Source organism: Manacus candei, unplaced genomic scaffold, assembly GCF_025592945.1.
Source record: "Manacus candei isolate 608988 ecotype Guabito, Panama unplaced genomic scaffold, ASM2559294v1 h1tg000223l, whole genome shotgun sequence".
Lineage (NCBI taxonomy): Eukaryota > Metazoa > Chordata > Aves > Passeriformes > Pipridae > Manacus > Manacus candei.
The window spans coordinates 13,310-40,314 of record NW_026138271.1 but is presented as its reverse complement, the minus strand read 5'-3'; the positions used below and the strand labels follow the sequence as shown (position 1 = coordinate 40,314).

Here is a 27,005-nt window from a genome sequence, read left to right as displayed (position 1 = left end):
GACATGACTTTTGGCTCTAGGTTTACTTGATCATTTGGATTGTTTGGTGGCTTAGTTTTGTGGTTTTGGGGTTTTTTTAAGATGCGGAGCCCTTGGCCCAGCAGCCGATAGGCACCAGAGGGAAGCTGAGCCCGGTGAGGACGGTGAGCAGTGACTGCAGGACACAACTAGATGCTCTTTTGTCGGCAGGGTACTTGTGGTGAATCTGCATAAATACTTGGTTTTTTGTTCTACAGGCAGTGCACCGACTTCTAACGTACAGTCCAGCGTGACAGGGACCCTGCCTGTAAGAGGTCACGGTCAATGGGTGTCAGACAGAAACTACCATGGACCAGCATACTCTTGGACAGTATGTCAGCCAAGAGATTTCCGTTGGGTTTTTATTGCAGGAGACGTACGCAGCCACGTAGGGCTGAAGCCAACTCAAAATGACGTGATGAACACACGGATTGGTTCTCTTGAGCTGTCCTTGTAGGTAATCTCCGAGTATTAAAAGGATCAGCAATGAAGCATTGAGCTTGTTCGATTGCAGGTGCCATCTGGCTAACATGTGGGAGCAGATGAGCATTGGAGGTGAGTTGGGGAGGCAGCAGGAGGAGCGGGGATCCCCTGCAGCTTTAGAGATGCCATCTAATTTTGTCTCTGGCTCACTCAGGTATCTCAGAAGATGGCAGCCAGAGTGTCCGAGTCCGGTGAGAGCCAGCGACCCGAGGACCTGCCTGGTCGAGAGTGAGTCGAGGGCTCATGGGGTCTGGGCCCACGTGCCACACTACTGAGATACGGTGTCTGGTTTTCTTTCTCGCAGTTGACTGCCGGTAGTCTGACGATGGGAGGACCTCTGAGCCAGCCCAGGTGCCCCTCCTGTGCATCAAAGATGGCTTCGCATCCCCGACTCTCGGAAAGATAAGTGCCGGGCAAAGCCCCAGAGAGGGGTTGGGAGTCGGTGCAAGTGTGTGCCTCGCCTGGAGGGATTTTTGAAATGAGTCCGGTGCAAGGCGTATCCTGTGACAGGCTATTTGGGCGCCTGCAAGGAAGGGCTTACTTTTGATCCTTGGATTCACGTGTGCCGGGCAGAGCAGTTGCGGTCTGTGTCCCGCCCTTTGTCTGGTCCCCGTTTTGTGTCACGTGGTGTGTGTGGTGTCTCACTTGGGGTCAGCCTGGACCTGCTCTGCCCTGCTCCGTGCATCAGTGGGTAGATGGAATCTGGCTCCGAGTCTCAGGTCAGCATGTCAGTTCCCTTAGAGAGTCGAGCCGATGGCTGTGCAGTCTGTGAGCAGGATGGTCTTGCGATGCCCTGCTGGGGTGTCTAGAGTCCCGGCTAGGTAGAGTAGCAAAGAGTGTCCGGGGTTTGGAGGTTTTTGGCTTTTGTTGTGAGCAATTCCTAAACGTTGGAGAGCTGAGTGTTTGAGCGTTTGCCCATTTCATTTGCAGGGGCGGTCTTGGGAGCAGCTGAAGAGAGAGGAGCCTTGGAGGTGAGTTGGGGAGGCAGCAGGAGGAGCGGGGATCCCCTGCAGCTTTAGAGATGCCATCTAATTTTGTCTCTCGCTCACTCAGGTATCCCAGAAGATGGCAGCCAGAGTGTCCGAGTCCGGTGAGAGCCAGCGACCCGAGGCCTGCCTGGTCGAGAGTGAGTCGAGGGCTCATGGGGTCTGGGCCCACGTGCCACACTACTGAGATACGGTGTCTGGTTTTCTTTCTCGCAGTTGACTGCCAGTAGTCTGACGATGGGAGGAACCTCTGAGCCAGCCCAGGTGCCCCTCCTGTGCATCAAAGATGGCTTCGCCTCCCCGACTCTCGGAAAGATAAGTGCAGGGCAAAGCCCCAGAGAGGGGTTGGGAGTCGGTGCAAGTGTGTGCCTCGCCTGCAGGGATTTTTGAAATGAGTCCGGTGCAAGGCGTATCCTGTGACAGGCTATTTGGGCGCCTGCAAGGAAGGGCTTACTTTTGATCCTTGGATTCACGTGTGCCGGGCAGAGCAGTTGCTGTCTGTGTCCCGCCCTTTGTCTGGTCCCCGTTTTGTGTCACGTGGTGTGTGTGGTGTCTCACTTGGGGTCAGCCTGGACCTGCTCTGCCCTGCTCCGTGCATCAGTGGGTAGATGGAATCTGGCTCCGAGTCTCAGGTCAGCATGTCAGTTCCCTTAGAGAGTCGAGCCGCTGGCTGTGCAGTCTGTGAGCAGGATGGTCTTGCGATGCCCTGCTGGGGTGTGTAGAGTCCCGGCTAGGTAGAGTAGCAAAGAGTGTCCGGGGTTTGGAGGTTTTTGGCTTTCGTTGTGAGCAATTCCTGAACGTTGGAGAGCTGAGTGTTTGAGCGTTTGCCCATTTCATTTGCAGGGGCGGTCTTGGGAGCAGCTGAAGAGAGAGGAGCCTTGGAGGTGAGTTGGGGAGGCAGCAGGAGGAGCGGGGATCCCCTGCAGCTTTAGAGATGCCATCTAATTTTGTCTCTGGCTCACTCAGGTATCCCAGAAGATGGCAGCCAGAGTGTCCGAGTCCGGTGAGAGCCAGCGACCCGAGGCCTGCCTGGTCGAGAGTGAGTCGAGGGCTCATGGGGTCTGGGCCCACGTGCCACACTACTGAGATACGGTGTCTGGTTTTCTTTCTCGCAGTTGACTGCCGGTAGTCTGACGATGGGAGGAACCTCTGAGCCAGCCCAGGTGCCCCTCCTGTGCATCAAAGATGGCTTCGCCTCCCCGACTCTCGGAAAGATAAGTGCAGGGCAAAGGCCCAGAGAGGGGTTGGGAGTCGGTGCAAGTGTGTGCCTCGCCTGGAGGGATTTTTGAAATGAGTCCGGTGCAAGGCGTATCCTGTGACAGGCTATTTGGGCGCCTGCAAGGAAGGGCTTACTTTTGATCCTTGGATTCACGTGTGCCGGGCAGAGCAGTTGCGGTCTGTGTCCCGCCCTTTGTCTGGTCCCCGTTTTGTGTCACGTGGTGTGTGTGGTGTCTCACTTGGGGTCAGCCTGGACCTGCTCTGCCCTGCTCCGTGCATCAGTGGGTAGATGGAATCTGGCTCCGAGTCTCAGGTCAGCATGTCAGTTCCCTTAGAGAGTCGAGCCGCTGGCTGTGCAGTCTGTGAGCAGGATGGTCTTGCGATGCCCTGCTGGGGTGTGTAGAGTCCCGGCTAGGTAGAGTAGCAAAGAGTGTCCGGGGTTTGGAGGTTTTTGGCTTTCGTTGTGAGCAATTCCTAAACGTTGGAGAGCTGAGTGTTTGAGCGTTTGCCCATTTCATTTGCAGGGGCGGTCTTGGGAGCAGCTGAAGAGAGAGGAGCCTTGGAGGTGAGTTGGGGAGGCAGCAGGAGGAGCGGGGATCCCCTGCAGCTTTAGAGATGCCATCTAATTTTGTCTCTGGCTCACTCAGGTATCCCAGAAGATGGCAGCCAGAGTGTCCGAGTCCGGTGAGAGCCAGCGACCCGAGGCCTGCCTGGTCGAGAGTGAGTCGAGGGCTCATGGGGTCTGGGCCCACGTGCCACACTACTGAGATACGGTGTCTGGTTTTCTTTCTCGCAGTTGACTGCCGGTAGTCTGACGATGGGAGGAACCTCTGAGCCAGCCCAGGTGCCCCTCCTGTGCATCAAAGATGGCTTCGCCTCCCCGACTCTCGGAAAGATAAGTGCAGGGCAAAGGCCCAGAGAGGGGTTGGGAGTCGGTGCAAGTGTGTGCCTCGCCTGGAGGGATTTTTGAAATGAGTCCGGTGCAAGGCGTATCCTGTGACAGGCTATTTGGGCGCCTGCAAGGAAGGGCTTACTTTTGATCCTTGGATTCACGTGTGCCGGGCAGAGCAGTTGCGGTCTGTGTCCCGCCCTTTGTCTGGTCCCCGTTTTGTGTCACGTGGTGTGTGTGGTGTCTCACTTGGGGTCAGCCTGGACCTGCTCTGCCCTGCTCCGTGCATCAGTGGGGAGATGGAATCTGGCTCCGAGTCTCAGGTCAGCATGTCAGTTCCCTTAGAGAGTCGAGCCGATGGCTGTGCAGTCTGTGAGCAGGATGGTCTTGCGATGCCCTGCTGGGGTGTGTAGAGTCCCGGCTAGGTAGAGTAGCAAAGAGTGTCCGGGGTTTGGAGGTTTTTGGCTTTCGTTGTGAGCAATTCCTAAACATTGGAGAGCTGAGTGTTTGAGCGTTTGCCCATTTCATTTGCAGGGGCGGTCTTGGGAGCAGCTGAAGAGAGAGGAGCCTTGGAGGTGAGTTGGGGAGGCAGCAGGAGGAGCGGGGATCCCCTGCAGCTTTAGAGATGCCATCTAATTTTGTCTCTGGCTCACTCAGGTATCTCAGAAGATGGCAGCCAGAGTGTCCGAGTCCGGTGAGAGCCAGCGACCCGAGGACCTGCCTGGTCGAGAGTGAGTCGAGGGCTCATGGGGTCTGGGCCCACGTGCCACACTACTGAGATACGGTGTCTGGTTTTCTTTCTCGCAGTTGACTGCCGGTAGTCTGACGATGGGAGGACCTCTGAGCCAGCCCAGGTGCCCCTCCTGTGCATCAAAGATGGCTTCGCATCCCCGACTCTCGGAAAGATAAGTGCCGGGCAAAGCCCCAGAGAGGGGTTGGGAGTCGGTGCAAGTGTGTGCCTCGCCTGGAGGGATTTTTGAAATGAGTCCGGTGCAAGGCGTATCCTGTGACAGGCTATTTGGGCGCCTGCAAGGAAGGGCTTACTTTTGATCCTTGGATTCACGTGTGCCGGGCAGAGCAGTTGCTGTCTGTGTCCCGCCCTTTGTCTGGTCCCCGTTTTGTGTCACGTGGTGTGTGTGGTGTCTCACTTGGGGTCAGCCTGGACCTGCTCTGCCCTGCTCCGTGCATCAGTGGGTAGATGGAATCTGGCTCCGAGTCTCAGGTCAGCATGTCAGTTCCCTTAGAGAGTCGAGCCGCTGGCTGTGCAGTCTGTGAGCAGGATGGTCTTGCGATGCCCTGCTGGGGTGTGTAGAGTCCCGGCTAGGTAGAGTAGCAAAGAGTGTCCGGGGTTTGGAGGTTTTTGGCTTTCGTTGTGAGCAATTCCTAAACGTTGGAGAGCTGAGTGTTTGAGCGTTTGCCCATTTCATTTGCAGGGGCGGTCTTGGGAGCAGCTGAAGAGAGAGGAGCCTTGGAGGTGAGTTGGGGAGGCAGCAGGAGGAGCGGGGATCCCCTGCAGCTTTAGAGATGCCATCTAATTTTGTCTCTGGCTCACTCAGGTATCCCAGAAGATGGCAGCCAGAGTGTCCGAGTCCGGTGAGAGCCAGCGACCCGAGGACCTGCCTGGTCGAGAGTGAGTCGAGGGCTCATGGGGTCTGGGCCCACGTGCCACACTACTGAGATACGGTGTCTGGTTTTCTTTCTCGCAGTTGACTGCCGGTAGTCTGACGATGGGAGGACCTCTGAGCCAGCCCAGGTGCCCCTCCTGTGCATGAAAGATGGCTTCGCATCCCCGGCTCTCGGAAAGATAAGTGCAGGGCAAAGGCCCAGAGAGGGGTTGGGAGTCGGTGCAAGTGTGTGCCTCGCCTGGAGGGATTTTTGAAATGAGTCCGGTGCAAGGCGTATCCTGTGACAGGCTATTTGGGCGCCTGCAAGGAAGGGCTTACTTTTGATCCTTGGATTCACGTGTGCCGGGCAGAGCAGTTGCGGTCTGTGTCCCGCCCTTTGTCTGGTCCCCGTTTTGTGTCACGTGGTGTGTGTGGTGTCTCACTTGGGGTCAGCCTGGACCTGCTCTGCCCTGCTCCGTGCATCAGTGGGGAGATGGAATCTGGCTCCGAGTCTCAGGTCAGCATGTCAGTTCCCTTAGAGAGTCGAGCCGATGGCTGTGCAGTCTGTGAGCAGGATGGTCTTGCGATGCCCTGCTGGGGTGTCTAGAGTCCCGGCTAGGTAGAGTAGCAAAGAGTGTCCGGGGTTTGGAGGTTTTTGGCTTTCGTTGTGAGCAATTCCTAAACATTGGAGAGCTGAGTGTTTGAGCGTTTGCCCATTTCATTTGCAGGGGCGGTCTTGGGAGCAGCTGAAGAGAGAGGAGCCTTGGAGGTGAGTTGGGGAGGCAGCAGGAGGAGCGGGGATCCCCTGCAGCTTTAGAGATGCCATCTAATTTTGTCTCTGGCTCACTCAGGTATCTCAGAAGATGGCAGCCAGAGTGTCCGAGTCCGGTGAGAGCCAGCGACCCGAGGACCTGCCTGGTCGAGAGTGAGTCGAGGGCTCATGGGGTCTGGGCCCACGTGCCACACTACTGAGATACGGTGTCTGGTTTTCTTTCTCGCAGTTGACTGCCGGTAGTCTGACGATGGGAGGACCTCTGAGCCAGCCCAGGTGCCCCTCCTGTGCATCAAAGATGGCTTTGCATCCCCGGCTCTCGGAAAGATAAGTGCCGGGCAAAGGCCCAGAGAGGGGTTGGGAGTCGGTGCAAGTGTGCGCCTCGCCTGGAGGGATTTTTGAAATGAGTCCGGTGCAAGGCGTATCCTGTGACAGGCTATTTGGGCGCCTGCAAGGAAGGGCTTACTTTTGATCCTTGGATTCACGTGTGCCGGGCAGAGCAGTTGCTGTCTGTGTCCCGCCCTTTGTCTGGTCCCCGTTTTGTGTCACGTGGTGTGTGTGGTGTCTCACTTGGGGTCAGCCTGGACCTGCTCTGCCCTGCTCCGTGCATCAGTGGGTAGATGGAATCTGGCTCCGAGTCTCAGGTCAGCATGTCAGTTCCCTTAGAGAGTCGAGCCGCTGGCTGTGCAGTCTGTGAGCAGGATGGTCTTGCGATGCCCTGCTGGGGTGTGTAGAGTCCCGGCTAGGTAGAGTAGCAAAGAGTGTCCGGGGTTTGGAGGTTTTTGGCTTTTGTTGTGAGCAATTCCTAAACGTTGGAGAGCTGAGTGTTTGAGCGTTTGCCCATTTCATTTGCAGGGGCGGTCTTGGGAGCAGCTGAAGAGAGAGGAGCCTTGGAGGTGAGTTGGGGAGGCAGCAGGAGGAGCGGGGATCCCCTGCAGCTTTAGAGATGCCATCTAATTTTGTCTCTGGCTCACTCAGGTATCCCAGAAGATGGCAGCCAGAGTGTCCGAGTCCGGTGAGAGCCAGCGACCCGAGGACCTGCCTGGTCGAGAGTGAGTCGAGGGCTCATGGGGTCTGGGCCCACGTGCCACACTACTGAGATACGGTGTCTGGTTTTCTTTCTCGCAGTTGACTGCCGGTAGTCTGACGATGGGAGGACCTCTGAGCCAGCCCAGGTGCCCCTCCTGTGCATCAAAGATGGCTTTGCATCCCCGGCTCTCGGAAAGATAAGTGCAGGGCAAAGGCCCAGAGAGGGGTTGGGAGTCGGTGCAAGTGTGTGCCTCGCCTGGAGGGATTTTTGAAATGAGTCCGGTGCAAGGCGTATCCTGTGACAGGCTATTTGGGCGCCTGCAAGGAAGGGCTTACTTTTGATCCTTGGATTCACGTGTGCCGGGCAGAGCAGTTGCTGTCTGTGTCCCGCCCTTTGTCTGGTCCCCGTTTTGTGTCACGTGGTGTGTGTGGTGTCTCACTTGGGGTCAGCCTGGACCTGCTCTGCCCTGCTCCGTGCATCAGTGGGTAGATGGAATCTGGCTCCGAGTCTCAGGTCAGCATGTCAGTTCCCTTAGAGAGTCGAGCCGCTGGCTGTGCAGTCTGTGAGCAGGATGGTCTTGCGATGCCCTGCTGGGGTGTGTAGAGTCCCGGCTAGGTAGAGTAGCAAAGAGTGTCCGGGGTTTGGAGGTTTTTGGCTTTCGTTGTGAGCAATTCCTAAACGTTGGAGAGCTGAGTGTTTGAGCGTTTGCCCATTTCATTTGCAGGGGCGGTCTTGGGAGCAGCTGAAGAGAGAGGAGCCTTGGAGGTGAGTTGGGGAGGCAGCAGGAGGAGCGGGGATCCCCTGCAGCTTTAGAGATGCCATCTAATTTTGTCTCTGGCTCACTCAGGTATCCCAGAAGATGGCAGCCAGAGTGTCCGAGTCCGGTGAGAGCCAGCGACCCGAGGACCTGCCTGGTCGAGAGTGAGTCGAGGGCTCATGGGGTCTGGGCCCACGTGCCACACTACTGAGATACGGTGTCTGGTTTTCTTTCTCGCAGTTGACTGCTGGTAGTCTGACGATGGGAGGACCTCTGAGCCAGCCCAGGTGCCCCTCCTGTGCATGAAAGATGGCTTTGCATCCCCGGCTCTCGGAAAGATAAGTGCCGGGCAAAGGCCCAGAGAGGGGTTGGGAGTCGGTGCAAGTGTGTGCCTCGCCTGGAGGGATTTTTGAAATGAGTCCGGTGCAAGGCGTATCCTGTGACAGGCTATTTGGGCGCCTGCAAGGAAGGGCTTACTTTTGATCCTTGGATTCACGTGTGCCGGGCAGAGCAGTTGCGGTCTGTGTCCCGCCCTTTGTCTGGTCCCCGTTTTGTGTCACGTGGTGTGTGTGGTGTCTCACTTGGGGTCAGCCTGGACCTGCTCTGCCCTGCTCCGTGCATCAGTGGGGAGATGGAATCTGGCTCCGAGTCTCAGGTCAGCATGTCAGTTCCCTTAGAGAGTCGAGCCGATGGCTGTGCAGTCTGTGAGCAGGATGGTCTTGCGATGCCCTGCTGGGGTGTCTAGAGTCCCGGCTAGGTAGAGTAGCAAAGAGTGTCCGGGGTTTGGAGGTTTTTGGCTTTCGTTGTGAGCAATTCCTAAACATTGGAGAGCTGAGTGTTTGAGCGTTTGCCCATTTCATTTGCAGGGGCGGTCTTGGGAGCAGCTGAAGAGAGAGGAGCCTTGGAGGTGAGTTGGGGAGGCAGCAGGAGGAGCGGGGATCCCCTGCAGCTTTAGAGATGCCATCTAATTTTGTCTCTGGCTCACTCAGGTATCTCAGAAGATGGCAGCCAGAGTGTCCGAGTCCGGTGAGAGCCAGCGACCCGAGGACCTGCCTGGTCGAGAGTGAGTCGAGGGCTCATGGGGTCTGGGCCCACGTGCCACACTACTGAGATACGGTGTCTGGTTTTCTTTCTCGCAGTTGACTGCCGGTAGTCTGACGATGGGAGGACCTCTGAGCCAGCCCAGGTGCCCCTCCTGTGCATCAAAGATGGCTTTGCATCCCCGACTCTCGGAAAGATAAGTGCCGGGCAAAGGCCCAGAGAGGGGTTGGGAGTCGGTGCAAGTGTGCGCCTCGCCTGGAGGGATTTTTGAAATGAGTCCGGTGCAAGGCGTATCCTGTGACAGGCTATTTGGGCGCCTGCAAGGAAGGGCTTACTTTTGATCCTTGGATTCACGTGTGCCGGGCAGAGCAGTTGCTGTCTGTGTCCCGCCCTTTGTCTGGTCCCCGTTTTGTGTCACGTGGTGTGTGTGGTGTCTCACTTGGGGTCAGCCTGGACCTGCTCTGCCCTGCTCCGTGCATCAGTGGGTAGATGGAATCTGGCTCCGAGTCTCAGGTCAGCATGTCAGTTCCCTTAGAGAGTCGAGCCGATGGCTGTGCAGTCTGTGAGCAGGATGGTCTTGCGATGCCCTGCTGGGGTGTGTAGAGTCCCGGCTAGGTAGAGTAGCAAAGAGTGTCCGGGGTTTGGAGGTTTTTGGCTTTCGTTGTGAGCAATTCCTAAACGTTGGAGAGCTGAGTGTTTGAGCGTTTGCCCATTTCATTTGCAGGGGCGGTCTTGGGAGCAGCTGAAGAGAGAGGAGCCTTGGAGGTGAGTTGGGGAGGCAGCAGGAGGAGCGGGGATCCCCTGCAGCTTTAGAGATGCCATCTAATTTTGTCTCTGGCTCACTCAGGTATCCCAGAAGATGGCAGCCAGAGTGTCCGAGTCCGGTGAGAGCCAGCGACCCGAGGACCTGCCTGGTCGAGAGTGAGTCGAGGGCTCATGGGGTCTGGGCCCACGTGCCACACTACTGAGATACGGTGTCTGGTTTTCTTTCTCGCAGTTGACTGCCGGTAGTCTGACGATGGGAGGACCTCTGAGCCAGCCCAGGTGCCCCTCCTGTGCATCAAAGATGGCTTTGCATCCCCGGCTCTCGGAAAGATAAGTGCAGGGCAAAGGCCCAGAGAGGGGTTGGGAGTCGGTGCAAGTGTGTGCCTCGCCTGGAGGGATTTTTGAAATGAGTCCGGTGCAAGGCGTATCCTGTGACAGGCTATTTGGGCGCCTGCAAGGAAGGGCTTACTTTTGATCCTTGGATTCACGTGTGCCGGGCAGAGCAGTTGCTGTCTGTGTCCCGCCCTTTGTCTGGTCCCCGTTTTGTGTCACGTGGTGTGTGTGGTGTCTCACTTGGGGTCAGCCTGGACCTGCTCTGCCCTGCTCCGTGCATCAGTGGGTAGATGGAATCTGGCTCCGAGTCTCAGGTCAGCATGTCAGTTCCCTTAGAGAGTCGAGCCGCTGGCTGTGCAGTCTGTGAGCAGGATGGTCTTGCGATGCCCTGCTGGGGTGTGTAGAGTCCCGGCTAGGTAGAGTAGCAAAGAGTGTCCGGGGTTTGGAGGTTTTTGGCTTTCGTTGTGAGCAATTCCTAAACGTTGGAGAGCTGAGTGTTTGAGCGTTTGCCCATTTCATTTGCAGGGGCGGTCTTGGGAGCAGCTGAAGAGAGAGGAGCCTTGGAGGTGAGTTGGGGAGGCAGCAGGAGGAGCGGGGATCCCCTGCAGCTTTAGAGATGCCATCTAATTTTGTCTCTGGCTCACTCAGGTATCCCAGAAGATGGCAGCCAGAGTGTCCAAGTCCGGTGAGAGCCAGCGACCCGAGGCCTGCCTGGTCGAGAGTGAGTCGAGGGCTCATGGGGTCTGGGCCCACGTGCCACACTACTGAGATACGGTGTCTGGTTTTCTTTCTCGCAGTTGACTGCCGGTAGTCTGACGATGGGAGGAACCTCTGAGCCAGCCCAGGTGCCCCTCCTGTGCATCAAAGATGGCTTCGCCTCCCCGACTCTCGGAAAGATAAGTGCAGGGCAAAGGCCCAGAGAGGGGTTGGGAGTCGGTGCAAGTGTGTGCCTCGCCTGGAGGGATTTTTGAAATGAGTCCGGTGCAAGGCGTATCCTGTGACAGGCTATTTGGGCGCCTGCAAGGAAGGGCTTACTTTTGATCCTTGGATTCACGTGTGCCGGGCAGAGCAGTTGCGGTCTGTGTCCCGCCCTTTGTCTGGTCCCCGTTTTGTGTCACGTGGTGTGTGTGGTGTCTCACTTGGGGTCAGCCTGGACCTGCTCTGCCCTGCTCCGTGCATCAGTGGGGAGATGGAATCTGGCTCCGAGTCTCAGGTCAGCATGTCAGTTCCCTTAGAGAGTCGAGCCGATGGCTGTGCAGTCTGTGAGCAGGATGGTCTTGCGATGCCCTGCTGGGGTGTGTAGAGTCCCGGCTAGGTAGAGTAGCAAAGAGTGTCCGGGGTTTGGAGGTTTTTGGCTTTCGTTGTGAGCAATTCCTGAACGTTGGAGAGCTGAGTGTTTGAGCGTTTGCCCATTTCATTTGCAGGGGCGGTCTTGGGAGCAGCTGAAGAGAGAGGAGCCTTGGAGGTGAGTTGGGGAGGCAGCAGGAGGAGCGGGGATCCCCTGCAGCTTTAGAGATGCCATCTAATTTTGTCTCTGGCTCACTCAGGTATCCCAGAAGATGGCAGCCAGAGTGTCCGAGTCCGGTGAGAGCCAGCGACCCGAGGACCTGCCTGGTCGAGAGTGAGTCGAGGGCTCATGGGGTCTGGGCCCACGTGCCACACTACTGAGATACGGTGTCTGGTTTTCTTTCTCGCAGTTGACTGCCGGTAGTCTGACGATGGGAGGACCTCTGAGCCAGCCCAGGTGCCCCTCCTGTGCATGAAAGATGGCTTTGCATCCCCGGCTCTCGGAAAGATAAGTGCCGGGCAAAGGCCCAGAGAGGGGTTGGGAGTCGGTGCAAGTGTGTGCCTCGCCTGGAGGGATTTTTGAAATGAGTCCGGTGCAAGGCGTATCCTGTGACAGGCTATTTGGGCGCCTGCAAGGAAGGGCTTACTTTTGATCCTTGGATTCACGTGTGCCGGGCAGAGCAGTTGCGGTCTGTGTCCCGCCCTTTGTCTGGTCCCCGTTTTGTGTCACGTGGTGTGTGTGGTGTCTCACTTGGGGTCAGCCTGGACCTGCTCTGCCCTGCTCCGTGCATCAGTGGGGAGATGGAATCTGGCTCCGAGTCTCAGGTCAGCATGTCAGTTCCCTTAGAGAGTCGAGCCGATGGCTGTGCAGTCTGTGAGCAGGATGGTCTTGCGATGCCCTGCTGGGGTGTGTAGAGTCCCGGCTAGGTAGAGTAGCAAAGAGTGTCCGGGGTTTGGAGGTTTTTGGCTTTCGTTGTGAGCAATTCCTAAACATTGGAGAGCTGAGTGTTTGAGCGTTTGCCCATTTCATTTGCAGGGGCGGTCTTGGGAGCAGCTGAAGAGAGAGGAGCCTTGGAGGTGAGTTGGGGAGGCAGCAGGAGGAGCGGGGATCCCCTGCAGCTTTAGAGATGCCATCTAATTTTGTCTCTGGCTCACTCAGGTATCTCAGAAGATGGCAGCCAGAGTGTCCGAGTCCGGTGAGAGCCAGCGACCCGAGGACCTGCCTGGTCGAGAGTGAGTCGAGGGCTCATGGGGTCTGGGCCCACGTGCCACACTACTGAGATACGGTGTCTGGTTTTCTTTCTCGCAGTTGACTGCCGGTAGTCTGACGATGGGAGGACCTCTGAGCCAGCCCAGGTGCCCCTCCTGTGCATCAAAGATGGCTTTGCATCCCCGGCTCTCGGAAAGATAAGTGCCGGGCAAAGGCCCAGAGAGGGGTTGGGAGTCGGTGCAAGTGTGCGCCTCGCCTGGAGGGATTTTTGAAATGAGTCCGGTGCAAGGCGTATCCTGTGACAGGCTATTTGGGCGCCTGCAAGGAAGGGCTTACTTTTGATCCTTGGATTCACGTGTGCCGGGCAGAGCAGTTGCTGTCTGTGTCCCGCCCTTTGTCTGGTCCCCGTTTTGTGTCACGTGGTGTGTGTGGTGTCTCACTTGGGGTCAGCCTGGACCTGCTCTGCCCTGCTCCGTGCATCAGTGGGTAGATGGAATCTGGCTCCGAGTCTCAGGTCAGCATGTCAGTTCCCTTAGAGAGTCGAGCCGCTGGCTGTGCAGTCTGTGAGCAGGATGGTCTTGCGATGCCCTGCTGGGGTGTGTAGAGTCCCGGCTAGGTAGAGTAGCAAAGAGTGTCCGGGGTTTGGAGGTTTTTGGCTTTCGTTGTGAGCAATTCCTAAACGTTGGAGAGCTGAGTGTTTGAGCGTTTGCCCATTTCATTTGCAGGGGCGGTCTTGGGAGCAGCTGAAGAGAGAGGAGCCTTGGAGGTGAGTTGGGGAGGCAGCAGGAGGAGCGGGGATCCCCTGCAGCTTTAGAGATGCCATCTAATTTTGTCTCTGGCTCACTCAGGTATCCCAGAAGATGGCAGCCAGAGTGTCCGTGTCCGGTGAGAGCCAGCGACCCGAGGACCTGCCTGGTCGAGAGTGAGTCGAGGGCTCATGGGGTCTGGGCCCACGTGCCACACTACTGAGATACGGTGTCTGGTTTTCTTTCTCGCAGTTGACTGCCGGTAGTCTGACGATGGGAGGACCTCTGAGCCAGCCCAGGTGCCCCTCCTGTGCATCAAAGATGGCTTTGCATCCCCGGCTCTCGGAAAGATAAGTGCCGGGCAAAGGCCCAGAGAGGGGTTGGGAGTCGGTGCAAGTGTGTGCCTCGCCTGGAGGGATTTTTGAAATGAGTCCGGTGCAAGGCGTATCCTGTGACAGGCTATTTGGGCGCCTGCAAGGAAGGGCTTACTTTTGATCCTTGGATTCACGTGTGCCGGGCAGAGCAGTTGCGGTCTGTGTCCCGCCCTTTGTCTGGTCCCCGTTTTGTGTCACGTGGTGTGTGTGGTGTCTCACTTGGGGTCAGCCTGGACCTGCTCTGCCCTGCTCCGTGCATCAGTGGGGAGATGGAATCTGGCTCCGAGTCTCAGGTCAGCATGTCAGTTCCCTTAGAGAGTCGAGCCGATGGCTGTGCAGTCTGTTAGCAGGATGGTCTTGCGATGCCCTGCTGGGGTGTGTAGAGTCCCGGCTAGGTAGAGTAGCAAAGAGTGTCCGGGGTTTGGAGGTTTTTGGCTTTCGTTGTGAGCAATTCCTAAACATTGGAGAGCTGAGTGTTTGAGCGTTTGCCCATTTCATTTGCAGGGGCGGTCTTGGGAGCAGCTGAAGAGAGAGGAGCCTTGGAGGTGAGTTGGGGAGGCAGCAGGAGGAGCGGGGATCCCCTGCAGCTTTAGAGATGCCATCTAATTTTGTCTCTGGCTCACTCAGGTATCCCAGAAGATGGCAGCCAGAGTGTCCGAGTCCGGTGAGAGCCAGCGACCCGAGGACCTGCCTGGTCGAGAGTGAGTCGAGGGCTCATGGGGTCTGGGCCCACGTGCCACACTACTGAGATACGGTGTCTGGTTTTCTTTCTCGCAGTTGACTGCCGGTAGTCTGACGATGGGAGGACCTCTGAGCCAGCCCAGGTGCCCCTCCTGTGCATCAAAGATGGCTTTGCATCCCCGGCTCTCGGAAAGATAAGTGCCGGGCAAAGGCCCAGAGAGGGGTTGGGAGTCGGTGCAAGTGTGTACCTCGCCTGGAGGGATTTTTGAAATGAGTCCGGTGCAAGGCGTATCCTGTGACAGGCTATTTGGGCACCTGCAAGGAAGGGCTTACTTTTGATCCTTGGATTCACGTGTGCCAGGCAGAGCAGTTGCTGTCTGTGTCCCGCCCTTTGTCTGGTCCCCGTTTTGTGTCACGTGGTGTGTGTGGTGTCTCACTTGGGGTCAACCTGGACCTGCTCTGCCCTGCTCCGTGCATCAGTGGGTAGATGGAATCTGGCTCCGAGTCTCAGGTCAGCATGTCAGTTCCCTTAGAGAGTCGAGCCGATGGCTGTGCAGTCTGTTAGCAGGATGGTCTTGCGATGCCCTGCTGGGGTGTGTAGAGTCCCGGCTAGGTAGAGTAGCAAAGAGTGTCCGGGGTTTGGAGGTTTTTGGCTTTCGTTGTGAGCAATTCCTAAACGTTGGAGAGCTGAGTGTTTGAGCGTTTGCCCATTTCATTTGCAGGGGCGGTCTTGGGAGCAGCTGAAGAGAGAGGAGCCTTGGAGGTGAGTTGGGGAGGCAGCAGGAGGAGCGGGGATCCCCTGCAGCTTTAGAGATGCCATCTAATTTTGTCTCTGGCTCACTCAGGTATCCCAGAAGATGGCAGCCAGAGTGTCCGAGTCCGGTGAGAGCCAGCGACCCGAGGACCTGCCTGGTCGAGAGTGAGTCGAGGGCTCATGGGGTCTGGGCCCACGTGCCACACTACTGAGATACGGTGTCTGGTTTTCTTTCTCGCAGTTGACTGCCGGTAGTCTGACGATGGGAGGACCTCTGAGCCAGCCCAGGTGCCCCTCCTGTGCGTGAAAGATGGCTTCGCATCCCCGGCTCTCGGAAAGATAAGTGCAGGGCAAAGGCCCAGAGAGGGGTTGGGAGTCGGTGCAAGTGTGTGCCTCGCCTGGAGGGATTTTTGAAATGAGTCCGGTGCAAGGCGTATCCTGTGACAGGCTATTTGGGCGCCTGCAAGGAAGGGCTTACTTTTGATCCTTGGATTCACGTGTGCCGGGCAGAGCAGTTGCGGTCTGTGTCCCGCCCTTTGTCTGGTCCCCGTTTTGTGTCACGTGGTGTGTGTGGTGTCTCACTTGGGGTCAGCCTGGACCTGCTCTGCCCTGCTCCGTGCATCAGTGGGTAGATGGAATCTGGCTCCGAGTCTCAGGTCAGCATGTCAGTTCCCTTAGAGAGTCGAGCCGATGGCTGTGCAGTCTGTGAGCAGGATGGTCTTGCGATGCCCTGCTGGGGTGTCTAGAGTCCCGGCTAGGTAGAGTAGCAAAGAGTGTCCGGGGTTTGGAGGTTTTTGGCTTTCGTTGTGAGCAATTCCTAAACATTGGAGAGCTGAGTGTTTGAGCGTTTGCCCATTTCATTTGCAGGGGCGGTCTTGGGAGCAGCTGAAGAGAGAGGAGCCTTGGAGGTGAGTTGGGGAGGCAGCAGGAGGAGCGGGGATCCCCTGCAGCTTTAGAGATGCCATCTAATTTTGTCTCTGGCTCACTCAGGTATCCCAGAAGATGGCAGCCAGAGTGTCCGAGTCCGGTGAGAGCCAGCGACCCGAGGACCTGCCTGGTCGAGAGTGAGTCGAGGGCTCATGGGGTCTGGGCCCACGTGCCACACTACTGAGATACGGTGTCTGGTTTTCTTTCTCGCAGTTGACTGCCGGTAGTCTGACGATGGGAGGACCTCTGAGCCAGCCCAGGTACCCTCCTGTGCATCAAAGATGGCTTTGCATCCCCGGCTCTCGGAAAGATAAGTGCAGGGCAAAGGCCCAGAGAGGGGTTGGGAGTCAGTGCAAGTGTGCGCCTCGCCTGGAGGGATTTTTGAAATGAGTCCGGTGCAAGGCGTATCCTGTGACAGGCTATTTGGGCGCCTGCAAGGAAGGGCTTACTTTTGATCCTTGGATTCACGTGTGCCGGGCAGAGCAGTTGCTGTCTGTGTCCCGCCCTTTGTCTGGTCCCCGTTTTGTGTCACGTGGTGTGTGTGGTGTCTCACTTGGGGTCAGCCTGGACCTGCTCTGCCCTGCTCCGTGCATCAGTGGGGAGATGGAATCTGGCTCCGAGTCTCAGGTCAGCATGTCAGTTCCCTTAGAGAGTCGAGCCGCTGGCTGTGCAGTCTGTGAGCAGGATGGTCTTGCGATGCCCTGCTGGGGTGTGTAGAGTCCCGGCTAGGTAGAGTAGCAAAGAGTGTCCGGGGTTTGGAGGTTTTTGGCTTTCGTTGTGAGCAATTCCTGAACGTTGGAGAGCTGAGTGTTTGAGCGTTTGCCCATTTCATTTGCAGGGGCGGTCTTGGGAGCAGCTGAAGAGAGAGGAGCCTTGGAGGTGAGTTGGGGAGGCAGCAGGAGGAGCGGGGATCCCCTGCAGCTTTAGAGATGCCATCTAATTTTGTCTCTGGCTCACTCAGGTATCCCAGAAGATGGCAGCCAGAGTGTCCGAGTCCGGTGAGAGCCAGCGACCCGAGGACCTGCCTGGTCGAGAGTGAGTCGAGGGCTCATGGGGTCTGGGCCCACGTGCCACACTACTGAGATACGGTGTCTGGTTTTCTTTCTCGCAGTTGACTGCCGGTAGTCTGACGATGGGAGGACCTCTGAGCCAGCCCAGGTGCCCCTCCTGTGCATCAAAGATGGCTTTGCATCCCCGGCTCTCGGAAAGATAAGTGCAGGGCAAAGGCCCAGAGAGGGGTTGGGAGTCGGTGCAAGTGTGTGCCTCGCCTGGAGGGATTTTTGAAATGAGTCCGGTGCAAGGCGTATCCTGTGACAGGCTATTTGGGCGCCTGCAAGGAAGGGCTTACTTTTGATCCTTGGATTCACGTGTGCCGGGCAGAGCAGTTGCTGTCTGTGTCCCGCCCTTTGTCTGGTCCCCGTTTTGTGTCACGTGGTGTGTGTGGTGTCTCACTTGGGGTCAGCCTGGACCTGCTCTGCCCTGCTCCGTGCATCAGTGGGTAGATGGAATCTGGCTCCGAGTCTCAGGTCAGCATGTCAGTTCCCTTAGAGAGTCGAGCCGCTGGCTGTGCAGTCTGTGAGCAGGATGGTCTTGCGATGCCCTGCTGGGGTGTGTAGAGTCCCGGCTAGGTAGAGTAGCAAAGAGTGTCCGGGGTTTGGAGGTTTTTGGCTTTCGTTGTGAGCAATTCCTGAACGTTGGAGAGCTGAGTGTTTGAGCGTTTGCCCAATTCATTTGCAGGGGCGGTCTTGGGAGCAGCTGAAGAGAGAGGAGCCTTGGAGGTGAGTTGGGGAGGCAGCAGGAGGAGCGGGGATCCCCTGCAGCTTTAGAGATGCCATCTAATTTTGTCTCTGGCTCACTCAGGTATCCCAGAAGATGGCAGCCAGAGTGTCCGAGTCCGGTGAGAGCCAGCGACCCGAGGACCTGCCTGGTCGAGAGTGAGTCGAGGGCTCATGGGGTCTGGGCCCACGTGCCACACTACTGAGATACGGTGTCTGGTTTTCTTTCTCGCAGTTGACTGCCGGTAGTCTGACGATGGGAGGAACCTCTGAGCCAGCCCAGGTGCCCCTCCTGTGCATCAAAGATGGCTTCGCCTCCCCGGCTCTCGGAAAGATAAGTGCAGGGCAAAGCCCCAGAGAGGGGTTGGGAGTCGGTGCAAGTGTGTGCCTCGCCTGGAGGGATTTTTGAAATGAGTCCGGTGCAAGGCGTATCCTGTGACAGGCTATTTGGGCGCCTGCAAGGAAGGGCTTACTTTTGATCCTTGGATTCACGTGTGCCGGGCAGAGCAGTTGCTGTCTGTGTCCCGCCCTTTGTCTGGTCCCCGTTTTGTGTCACGTGGTGTGTGTGGTGTCTCACTTGGGGTCAGCCTGGACCTGCTCTGCCCTGCTCCGTGCATCAGTGGGTAGATGGAATCTGGCTCCGAGTCTCAGGTCAGCATGTCAGTTCCCTTAGAGAGTCGAGCCGCTGGCTGTGCAGTCTGTGAGCAGGATGGTCTTGCGATGCCCTGCTGGGGTGTGTAGAGTCCCGGCTAGGTAGAGTAGCAAAGAGTGTCCGGGGTTTGGAGGTTTTTGGCTTTCGTTGTGAGCAATTCCTAAACGTTGGAGAGCTGAGTGTTTGAGCGTTTGCCCATTTCATTTGCAGGGGCGGTCTTGGGAGCAGCTGAAGAGAGAGGAGCCTTGGAGGTGAGTTGGGGAGGCAGCAGGAGGAGCGGGGATCCCCTGCAGCTTTAGAGATGCCATCTAATTTTGTCTCTGGCTCACTCAGGTATCCCAGAAGATGGCAGCCAGAGTGTCCGAGTCCGGTGAGAGCCAGCGACCCGAGGACCTGCCTGGTCGAGAGTGAGTCGAGGGCTCATGGGGTCTGGGCCCACGTGCCACACTACTGAGATACGGTGTCTGGTTTTCTTTCTCGCAGTTGACTGCCGGTAGTCTGACGATGGGAGGAACCTCTGAGCCAGCCCAGGTGCCCCTCCTGTGCATCAAAGATGGCTTCGCCTCCCCGACTCTCGGAAAGATAAGTGCAGGGCAAAGGCCCAGAGAGGGGTTGGGAGTCGGTGCAAGTGTGTGCCTCGCCTGGAGGGATTTTTGAAATGAGTCCGGTGCAAGGCGTATCCTGTGACAGGCTATTTGGGCGCCTGCAAGGAAGGGCTTACTTTTGATCCTTGGATTCACGTGTGCCGGGCAGAGCAGTTGCTGTCTGTGTCCCGCCCTTTGTCTGGTCCCCGTTTTGTGTCACGTGGTGTGTGTGGTGTCTCACTTGGGGTCAGCCTGGACCTGCTCTGCCCTGCTCCGTGCATCAGTGGGTAGATGGAATCTGGCTCCGAGTCTCAGGTCAGCATGTCAGTTCCCTTAGAGAGTCGAGCCGCTGGCTGTGCAGTCTGTGAGCAGGATGGTCTTGCGATGCCCTGCTGGGGTGTGTAGAGTCCCGGCTAGGTAGAGTAGCAAAGAGTGTCCGGGGTTTGGAGGTTTTTGGCTTTCGTTGTGAGCAATTCCTAAACGTTGGAGAGCTGAGTGTTTGAGCGTTTGCCCATTTCATTTGCAGGGGCGGTCTTGGGAGCAGCTGAAGAGAGAGGAGCCTTGGAGGTGAGTTGGGGAGGCAGCAGGAGGAGCGGGGATCCCCTGCAGCTTTAGAGATGCCATCTAATTTTGTCTCTGGCTCACTCAGGTATCCCAGAAGATGGCAGCCAGAGTGTCCGAGTCCGGTGAGAGCCAGCGACCCGAGGACCTGCCTGGTCGAGAGTGAGTCGAGGGCTCATGGGGTCTGGGCCCACGTGCCACACTACTGAGATACGGTGTCTGGTTTTCTTTCTCGCAGTTGACTGCCGGTAGTCTGACGATGGGAGGAACCTCTGAGCCAGCCCAGGTGCCCCTCCTGTGCATCAAAGATGGCTTCGCCTCCCCGGCTCTCGGAAAGATAAGTGCAGGGCAAAGGCCCAGAGAGGGGTTGGGAGTCGGTGCAAGTGTGTGCCTCGCCTGGAGGGATTTTTGAAATGAGTCCGGTGCAAGGCGTATCCTGTGACAGGCTATTTGGGCGCCTGCAAGGAAGGGCTTACTTTTGATCCTTGGATTCACGTGTGCCGGGCAGAGCAGTTGCTGTCTGTGTCCCGCCCTTTGTCTGGTCCCCGTTTTGTGTCACGTGGTGTGTGTGGTGTCTCACTTGGGGTCAGCCTGGACCTGCTCTGCCCTGCTCCGTGCATCAGTGGGTAGATGGAATCTGGCTCCGAGTCTCAGGTCAGCATGTCAGTTCCCTTAGAGAGTCGAGCCGCTGGCTGTGCAGTCTGTGAGCAGGATGGTCTTGCGATGCCCTGCTGGGGTGTGTAGAGTCCCGGCTAGGTAGAGTAGCAAAGAGTGTCCGGGGTTTGGAGGTTTTTGGCTTTCATTGTGAGCAATTCCTAAACGTTGGAGAGCTGAGTGTTTGAGCGTTTGCCCATTTCATTTGCAGGGGCGGTCTTGGGAGCAGCTGAAGAGAGAGGAGCCTTGGAGGTGAGTTGGGGAGGCAGCAGGAGGAGCGGGGATCCCCTGCAGCTTTAGAGATGCCATCTAATTTTGTCTCTGGCTCACTCAGGTATCCCAGAAGATGGCAGCCAGAGTGTCCGAGTCCGGTGAGAGCCAGCGACCCGAGGACCTGCCTGGCCGAGAGTGAGTCGAGGGCTCATGGGGTCTGGGCCCACGTGCCACACTACTGAGATACGGTGTCTGGTTTTCTTTCTCGCAGTTGACTGCCGGTAGTCTGACGATGGGAGGACCTCTGAGCCAGCCCAGGTGCCCCTCCTGTGCATCAAAGATGGCTTTGCATCCCCGGCTCTCGGAAAGATAAGTGCCGGGCAAAGGCCCAGAGAGGGGTTGGGAGTCGGTGCAAGTGTGTGCCTCGCCTGGAGGGATTTTTGAAATGAGTCCGGTGCAAGGCGTATCCTGTGACAGGCTATTTGGGCGCCTGCAAGGAAGGGCTTACTTTTGATCCTTGGATTCACGTGTGCCGGGCAGAGCAGTTGCGGTCTGTGTCCCGCCCTTTGTCTGGTCCCCGTTTTGTGTCACGTGGTGTGTGTGGTGTCTCACTTGGGGTCAGCCTGGACCTGCTCTGCCCTGCTCCGTGCATCAGTGGGGAGATGGAATCTGGCTCCGAGTCTCAGGTCAGCATGTCAGTTCCCTTAGAGAGTCGAGCCGATGGCTGTGCAGTCTGTGAGCAGGATGGTCTTGCGATGCCCTGCTGGGGTGTCTAGAGTCCCGGCTAGGTAGAGTAGCAAAGAGTGTCCGGGGTTTGGAGGTTTTTGGCTTTCGTTGTGAGCAATTCCTAAACATTGGAGAGCTGAGTGTTTGAGCGTTTGCCCATTTCATTTGCAGGGGCGGTCTTGGGAGCAGCTGAAGAGAGAGGAGCCTTGGAGGTGAGTTGGGGAGGCAGCAGGAGGAGCGGGGATCCCCTCCAGCTTTAGAGATGCCATCTAATTTTGTCTCTGGCTCACTCAGGTATCCCAGAAGATGGCAGCCAGAGTGTCCGAGTCCGGTGAGAGCCAGCGACCCGAGGACCTGCCTGGTCGAGAGTGAGTCGAGGGCTCATGGGGTCTGGGCCCACGTGCCACACTACTGAGATACGGTGTCTGGTTTTCTTTCTCGCAGTTGACTGCCGGTAGTCTGACGATGGGAGGACCTCTGAGCCAGCCCAGGTGCTCCTCCTGTGCATCAAAATGGCTTTGCATCCCCGGCTCTCGGAAAGATAAGTGCCGGGCAAAGGCCCAGAGAGGGGTTGGGAGTCGGTGCAAGTGTGTACCTCGCCTGGAGGGATTTTTGAAATGAGTCCGGTGCAAGGCGTATCCTGTGACAGGCTATTTGGGCACCTGCAAGGAAGGGCTTACTTTTGATCCTTGGATTCACGTGTGCCAGGCAGAGCAGTTGCGGTCTGTGTCCCGCCCTTTGTCTGGTCCCCGTTTTGTGTCACGTGGTGTGTGTGGTGTCTCACTTGGGGTCAACCTGGACCTGCTCTGCCCTGCTCCGTGCATCAGTGGGGAGATGGAATCTGGCTCCGAGTCTCAGGTCAGCATGTCAGTTCCCTTAGAGAGTCGAGCCGATGGCTGTGCAGTCTGTTAGCAGGATGGTCTTGCGATGCCCTGCTGGGGTGTGTAGAGTCCCGGCTAGGTAGAGTAGCAAAGAGTGTCCGGGGTTTGGAGGTTTTTGGCTTTCGTTGTGAGCAATTCCTAAACGTTGGAGAGCTGAGTGTTTGAGCGTTTGCCCATTTCATTTGCAGGGGCGGTCTTGGGAGCAGCTGAAGAGAGAGGAGCCTTGGAGGTGAGTTGGGGAGGCAGCAGGAGGAGCGGGGATCCCCTCCAGCTTTAGAGATGCCATCTAATTTTGTCTCTGGCTCACTCAGGTATCCCAGAAGATGGCAGCCAGAGTGTCCGAGTCCGGTGAGAGCCAGCGACCCGAGGACCTGCCTGGTCGAGAGTGAGTCGAGGGCTCATGGGGTCTGGGCCCACGTGCCACACTACTGAGATACGGTGTCTGGTTTTCTTTCTCGCAGTTGACTGCCGGTAGTCTGACGATGGGAGGACCTCTGAGCCAGCCCAGGTGCCCCTCCTGTGCATGAAAGATGGCTTCGCATCCCCGGCTCTCGGAAAGATAAGTGCAGGGCAAAGGCCCAGAGAGGGGTTGGGAGTCGGTGCAAGTGTGTGCCTCGCCTGGAGGGATTTTTGAAATGAGTCCGGTGCAAGGCGTATCCTGTGACAGGCTATTTGGGCGCCTGCAAGGAAGGGCTTACTTTTGATCCTTGGATTCACGTGTGCCGGGCAGAGCAGTTGCGGTCTGTGTCCCGCCCTTTGTCTGGTCCCCGTTTTGTGTCACGTGGTGTGTGTGGTGTCTCACTTGGGGTCAGCCTGGACCTGCTCTGCCCTGCTCCGTGCATCAGTGGGGAGATGGAATCTGGCTCCGAGTCTCAGGTCAGCATGTCAGTTCCCTTAGAGAGTCGAGCCGATGGCTGTGCAGTCTGTGAGCAGGATGGTCTTGCGATGCCCTGCTGGGGTGTCTAGAGTCCCGGCTAGGTAGAGTAGCAAAGAGTGTCCGGGGTTTGGAGGTTTTTGGCTTTCGTTGTGAGCAATTCCTAAACATTGGAGAGCTGAGTGTTTGAGCGTTTGCCCATTTCATTTGCAGGGGCGGTCTTGGGAGCAGCTGAAGAGAGAGGAGCCTTGGAGGTGAGTTGGGGAGGCAGCAGGAGGAGCGGGGATCCCCTGCAGCTTTAGAGATGCCATCTAATTTTGTCTCTGGCTCACTCAGGTATCTCAGAAGATGGCAGCCGGAGTGTCCGAGTCCGGTGAGAGCCAGCGACCCGAGGACCTGCCTGGTCGAGAGTGAGTCGAGGGCTCATGGGGTCTGGGGCCACGTGCCACACTACTGAGATACGGTGTCTGGTTTTCTTTCTCGCAGTTGACTGCCGGTAGTCTGACGATGGGAGGACCTCTGAGCCAGCCCAGGTGCCCCTCCTGTGCATGAAAGATGGCTTCGCATCCCCGGCTCTCGGAAAGATAAGTGCAGGGCAAAGGCCCAGTAAGACCCATTTCTCGTAGTTGACTCGGAATAACCTCGTGACTGCTGGAATCCCGTCATGATGGGGCGACAGTTTGAGGTGCAATGCAGGAGTTTTAAAAGGTTGAGCCATGAGACACAGAGTTTTAGTGATGGCAGGTGCCATCCGGGTATGTTTGGGGAGCGTCCGGGCAATAGAGGTGTCGGGTAGCCTGTTTTTCTAATTTCAGTTTTTTCAGGCTCCTCTCCTGATTTTTATTTTTTTAGGCTCCTGTCCTGATTTTTAGATTTTTTTTAGGCTCCTCTCCTGGTTTTCAATTTTTTAGACTCCTGTCCTGATATTAGTTTTTTTAGGCTCCTGTCCTGATTTTTAGATTTTTTTAGGCTCCTCTCCTGGTTTTCAATTTTTTAGACTCCTCTCCTGATTTTAATTTTTTCAGGCTCCTCTCCTGATTTTTAGATTTTTAGCTTTCTCTCCTGGTTTTATTTTTTTTAGGCTCCTCTCCTGATTTTAATTTTTTTAGGCTCCTTGGTTTCCATTTTTTTCGGCTCCTCTCCTGATTTTAATTTTTTTAGGCTCCTCTCCTGATTTTAATTTTTTTAGACTTCTTGGTTTTCATTTTTTTAGGCTCCTCTCCTGATTTTTATTCTTTTAGGCTCCACTCCGGGTTTTCAATTTTTAGGCTTCTCTCCTGATTTTCAATTTTTTTAGGCTCCTCTCCTGATTTTAATTTTTTTAGGCTTCTTGGTTTTTGATTTTTTAGGCTCCTCTCCTGATTTTAATTCTTTTAGGCTCCTCTCCTGATTTTAAGATTTTTAGGCTCCTCTCCTGATTTTAATTTTTTAGGCTCCTCTCCTGATTTTACTTTTTTTAGGCTCCTCTCCTGATTTTAAGATTTTTAGGCTCCTCTCCTGATTTTAATTTTTTAGGCTCCTCTCCTGATTTTAATATTCTTAGGCTCTTCTCCTGATTTTAATTTTTTTAGGCTCCTCTCCTGATTTTAATTTTTTTAGGCTCCTCTCCTGATTTTTAGATTTTTAGGCTTCTCTCCTGATTTTAATTTTTTAGGCTCCTCTCCTGATTTTACTTTTTTTAGGCTCCTCTCCTGATTTTTAGATTTTTAGGCTCCTCTTCTGATTTTAATTTTTTAGGCTCCTCTCCTGATTTTACTTTTTTTAGGCTCCTCTCCTGATTTTTAGATTTTTAGGCTCCTCTCCTGATTTTAAATTTTTTAGGCTCCTCTCCTGATTTTAATATTCTTAGGCTCTTCTCCTGATTTTAATTTTTTTAGGCTCCTCTCCTGATTTTAATTTTTTAAGGCTCCTCTCCTGATTTTTAGATTTTTAGGCTTCTCTCCTGATTTTAATATTTTTAGGCTCCTCTCCTGATTTTAATTTTTTTAGGCTCCTCTCCTGGTTTTCAATTTTTTAGACTCCTCTCCTGATTTTAATTTTTTCAGGCTCCTCTCCTGATTTTAATCTTTTTAGACTCCTCTCCTGATTTTTAGATTTTTAGGCTCCTCTCCTGGTTTTCAATTTTTTAGGCTCCTCTCCTGATTTTTAGATTTTTAGGCTCCTCTCCTGGTTTTCAATTTTTTAGGCTCCTCTCCTGATTTTTAGATTTTTAGGCTCCTCTCCTGGTTTTCAATTTTTTAGGCTCCTCTCCTGATTTTAATTTTTTTAGGCTCCTCTCTTAATTGAAAATCAGGAGAGAAGCCTAAAAATCTAAAAATCGTTTTAGGCTCCTCTCCTGATTTTAATTCTTTTAGGCTCCTCTCCTTGTTTTCAATTTTTTAGGCTCCTCTCCTGATTTTTAGATTTTTAGGCTCCTCTCCTGATTTTAAATTTTTTAGGCTCCTCTCCTGATTTTAATTTTTTTAGACTTCTTGGTTTTCAATTTTTTAGGCTCCTCTCCTGATTTTAATTTTTTTAGACTTCTTGGTTTTCAATTTTTTAGGCTCCTCTCCTGATTTTAATTTTTTTAGGCTCCTCTCCTGATTTTAATTTTTTTAGGCTCCTCTCCTGATTTTTAGGCTCCTCTTCTGATTTTAAGATTTTTAGGCTCCTCTCCTGATTTTAATTTTTTCAGGCTTCTCTCCTGATTTTTGTTGTTTTAGTCCCCTGTCCTGATTTTTATTTTTTTAGGCTCCTCTCCTGATTTTAATTTTTTTAGGCTCCTCTCCTGATTTTTAGATTTTTAGGCTCCTCTCCTGGTTTTCAATTTTTTTAGGCTCCTCTCCTGATTTTAAGATTTTTAGGCTCCTCTTCTGATTTTAAGATTTTTAGGCTCCTCTCCTGATTTTAATTTTTTTAGGCTTCTTGGTTTTCAATTTTTTAGGCTCCTCTCCTGATTTTTAGATTTTTAGGCTTCTCTCCTGATTTTAATTTTTTTAGGCTCTTCTCCTGATTTTTAGATTTTTAGACTCCTCTCCTGATTTTCAATTTTTTTAGGCTCCTCTCCTGATTTTTAGATTTTTAGGCTCCTCTCCTGGTTTTCAATTTTTTAGGCTCCTCTCCTGATTTTAATTTTTTTAGGCTCCTCTCCTGATTTTTAGATTTTTAGGCTCCTCTCCTGGTTTTCAATTTTTTAGGCTCCTCTCCTGATTTTAATTTTTTTAGGCTCCTCTCCTGATTTTTAGATTTTTAGGCTCCTCTCCTGATTTTCAATTTTTTTAGGCTCCTCTCCTGATTTTTAGATTTTTAGGCTCCTCTCCTGGTTTTCAATTTTTTAGGCTCCTCTCCTGATTTTAATTTTTTTAGGCTCCTCTCCTGATTTTTAGATTTTTAGGCTCCTCTCCTGATTTTAAATTTTTTAGGCTCCTCTCCTGATTTTAATATTCTTAGGCTCCTCTCCTGATTTTAATTTTTTTAGACTCCTCTCCTGATTTTTAGATTTTTAGGCTCCTCTCCTGATTTTAAATTTTTTAGGCTCCTCTCCTGATTTTAATATTCTTAGGCTCCTCTCCTGATTTTAATTTTTTTAGGCTCCTCTCCTGATTTTAATTTTTTAAGGCTCCTCTCCTGATTTTTAGATTTTTAGGCTCCTCTCCTGATTTTAATATTTTTAGGCTCCTCTCCTGATTTTAATTTTTTTAGACTCCTCTCCTGATTTTCAATTTTTTTAGGCTCCTCTCCTGATTTTCAATTTTTTCAGGCTCCTCTCCTGATTTTAATTTTTTTAGGCTCCTCTCCTGATTTTTAGATTTTTAGGCTCCTCTCCTGGTTTTCAATTTTTTAGCCTCCTCTCCTGATTTTTAGGCTTTTCTCCTGATTTTAATTTTTTTAGGCTCCTCTCCTGATTTTTAGGCTCCTCTCCTGATTTTAATTTTTTTAGGCTCCTCTCCTGATTTTTAGGCTCCTCTCCTGATTTTAATTTTTTTAGGCTCCTCTCCTGATTTTTAGGCTCCTCTCCTGATTTTAATTTTTTTAGGCTCCTCTCCTGATTTTAATATTTTTAGGCTCCTCTCCTGATTTTAATTTTTTTAGGCTCCTCTCCTGATTTTTAGATTTTTAGGCTCCTCTCCTGGTTTTCAATTTTTTTGGCTCCTCTCCTGATTTTTAGGCTCCTCTCCTGATTTTAATTTTTTTAGACTCCTCTCCTGGTTTTCATTTTTTAGACTCCTCT

The 27,005-nt window shown here is 54.3% G+C and overlaps 1 long non-coding RNA gene across 3 annotated transcripts; it reads left to right on the top strand.

The window, feature by feature from the left end:
• Nucleotides 1-5,033: 5,033 nt before the first annotated feature.
• On the top strand, nt 5,034-22,953 carry LOC127464427 (uncharacterized). Of its 3 annotated transcripts, none has more exons than XR_007901360.1 (3): nt 5,034-5,806; nt 6,749-7,513; nt 22,798-22,953. It is a non-coding gene; the product is annotated as an uncharacterized LOC127464427 (long non-coding RNA). The 3 variants fall into 3 exon arrangements; XR_007901361.1 differs by lacking the exon at nt 22,798-22,953 and adding an exon at nt 21,001-21,156; XR_007901359.1 differs by lacking the exon at nt 22,798-22,953 and adding an exon at nt 8,413-8,648.
• The last annotated feature ends 4,052 nt before the right edge of the window (nt 22,954-27,005 follow it).